Genomic DNA, 3,208 nt, shown 5'->3' on the forward strand with positions numbered 1-3,208 from the left:
TGTATAGAGCTCCAAGGAGATTATGTTGAAAAATAAAAAAAATTTAACCAAAAAAAATTGTTTTTATACTTCATTCTAAGGACTTATTGAACTACCCTCGTAGCTATAATTATTAGGGGTTTGACTATACGATATCCCTGGTATATGGAAAATGGTCAAGGATATTCATTTTCGCTGATCCAAGGATCTTTCTAAATTCCTTCGTTCGTATTCAGCCTAATGTTTGGCTATAATAAGGAATAATATCCCTGTCACAGCTCAATTTTTTTACCGTGTAGCCTTCTTAGTAATAGGCAACATATAGTAGCCTACACTGGAAGAAAATCGAAACATTACAGTCCGTTTCTGGTGTACCTCAAGGTTCTAATTTGGGACCCATATTGTCTACTATATTACTTAATGATAAAAGAGTCAAAAAATTTAAAAAGAAATTAATGTTTGCAGATGATATCAAGATACTTATTAAAGTAGACTGCTAAAAATTTCTGTTGGAAACTTCCACTACATGTAGTGAAAGTTTATTTCCAAAATGTAAGGTAATGCTACAAATGATAATGTTGTAGTTTTCAAATTCTGGTATTGGTATGGTACATTACATGTATTGGAAAGTTATAATGCAAGTTCACAATACAAGTAATTGACGGAATTTAAGGAATTCAAGACATTCGAAAAAATCCGCATATTCAAAAAATTCACACAATTTACGGAATTCACAGAATTCACAAAGTTCAAGAAAATCACGCAATTTACCGATTTCATGGAATCCAAAGAATTCGCGGAAGTTATGGAATTTAGGAAATTCAAGGAATTTACGGAATCCAAAGTATTCACGGAATTCAAGGTATTCATGAAATTCAAGAAACTTACGGAATTGATGGCATTCAGGGAAATGATGGAATTCACGGAATTCATAGAATTTATGGAATTCACGCAATTTACGGAATTCACATAATCTAAGAATTCACGAGAAATAAAGAATTCGCGAAATTCAAAGAATTTGCGGAATTCAAAGAATTCACGAAATTCAAGGAATTTACGAAATTTAAGCAATTTACGAAATCCAAAGTATTTGAACTCAATGAGTTCATGTAATACAAGCAATTCACGGAATTGATGAAATTCACAGAATACACGGAATTCTTGAAATTCGCGGAATTCATGGACTTCCCCGAATTCCATAAATTCCGTGGATTCCTTGAAGTTCGTGAATTCTTTCATTTAAATTAAGTCTGCAATTTTGTTCATTTCATGAATTCTGTGAATTGGATCATTTTTACGAATTCCTTGCATTCCACGAACTCTTTGAATTTTATAAATACTATGAATTCCATGAATTCTGCGAATTCCGTGACTACTCTGAATTTCTTGAATTCCGCGAATTCGATAGATTTCGTGAATTCCACCATTTCAAATGAATTGGGTAAATTTCCTGAATGTCTTGAATTCGGAGAATTAAGTGAATTCCTTGAATTTTATTGATTCCGTGATTTCATCGTTTACAATTTTTGTCTTACAAAGGCTCTAATATACGTATGTATTGAAATGGTGGAAGAGATTGCATTAAATTGCAGAAGGATTTCCTGGGGATTCTCAGCTGGCTTAGTGATCTGGAGTTGATTGTTAATAGTAATAAAAGCAAAATTATGATCATTTCCAGAAGCAAGGATCCGATATTCTTTACTTACGTAATTGAGGGAACTCCTTTAACGAGAGTCGTTTGAACCAAAGATCTAGTAATCTGGTTTAAGTCTCACCTTTTTTTTTAAACATATTGAACATATTGTACGATCAGCTAATCAAATGTTGTCTTACATAATGCGATCCTGTGAAAAGTTCAAGAAAGTCGGGACTTTAAAGACAATAAACTTTGCTTATGTAAGATCTAAGTTTGAATATGCTTCCGCTATTTGGTGCCCTCTGAGGAAAAAATCAATTGATCAGTTGGAGAAAGTCCAAAAAAAGTTTTAAAGACCAATGCAAGGAAGGTAGATGGGATGTATCCACCTAGAGGATGTGACTACGAACGGCTCTGCGATAGGTTTAAAATGTTAAAGTTACAGAAAAGATATATAATACTGTGTAGTATTCGAAATTAAAATAATAAGGGGTTTAATAGACTGCCCTGACTTACTGAGTTTGCTCAAGTTTAGGATTCTGAGAATATCCTCTAAAAAGAGAGATTTACTCTACCTTCCAGTTGCTAGGGAGTTTATTAAATTTATTTCTCCAGTAAACAGAATGTGTAGGAATACTAGTAAATTTTACGAAGAATGTAGCGATAATACAAACATTTTTGATACGGCTCTCGAAACAATAAAAAATGAACTACAAAAATATTGTGTAGATATAAGGCCTTTAGTGGGTTAGTAATAGTTACCATACTGTACATACGATATGCAAAACTTCTTATGATCTGCGCACATCCAAATATTATATAAACGTTATTATCAAACTAGTGTGAAAATAGTAAATATTATAATAATCAATACTTTTGTATGATAAAATTCTGTTATTGGTTACTTGTAACTGTTGAGAAGCACCTGTCAAACGCCATAGGGCTTGCTCTTTACCTCTAAATATCTTTTTCTTAAATGCATTTATTTTTGCGTGTATTTGAACAAATTTCTAGGCGATATGCATAAAAATACTTTAAAAATTATTTAGCAAGGACAGCAAGGAAGTAGAAGTGAGTGAGAAGTGAAAGAAAAGTGAAAGAAAGGAGTGAGAAGAATTTATTTTAAAACTGCATTAAACTACGAAGTGGATTTTGGAATTATAATGTCGCCACACGCGTACCTACGCGTGTCAACTTTACTTCCTAGGTACGAGGGTAGTTCAATAAGTCCTTAGAATGAAGTATAAAAACAATTTTTTTTGGGTAAATTTTTTTTTATTTTTCAACATAATCTCCTTGGACCTCTATACACTTGGTCAATCGCTTTTCAAGTTCTTTAATCCTTCAGAAAAGTGCGTTTTCGGAAGTTCCTCAAAATAAGCACTTACAGAGGCAATGACGTCTTCGTTGTCTGGAAATCTCTGTCCACCGAGCCTTTTTTTCAAGTTTGGAAATAAGAAAAAGTCACTGGAGGCTAAATCTGGTGAATATGGTGGGTGCTCGACCAATTTGAATTTTAGTTCTTCAATTTTAGCCATTGAAACGAAGCATGTGTGAACTCGGGCGTTGTCGTGATGAAAGAGAATTTTTTTT

The sequence above is a fragment of the Belonocnema kinseyi genome, chromosome 9 (assembly GCF_010883055.1).
Source record: "Belonocnema kinseyi isolate 2016_QV_RU_SX_M_011 chromosome 9, B_treatae_v1, whole genome shotgun sequence".
NCBI classification, from domain to species: domain Eukaryota; kingdom Metazoa; phylum Arthropoda; class Insecta; order Hymenoptera; family Cynipidae; genus Belonocnema; species Belonocnema kinseyi.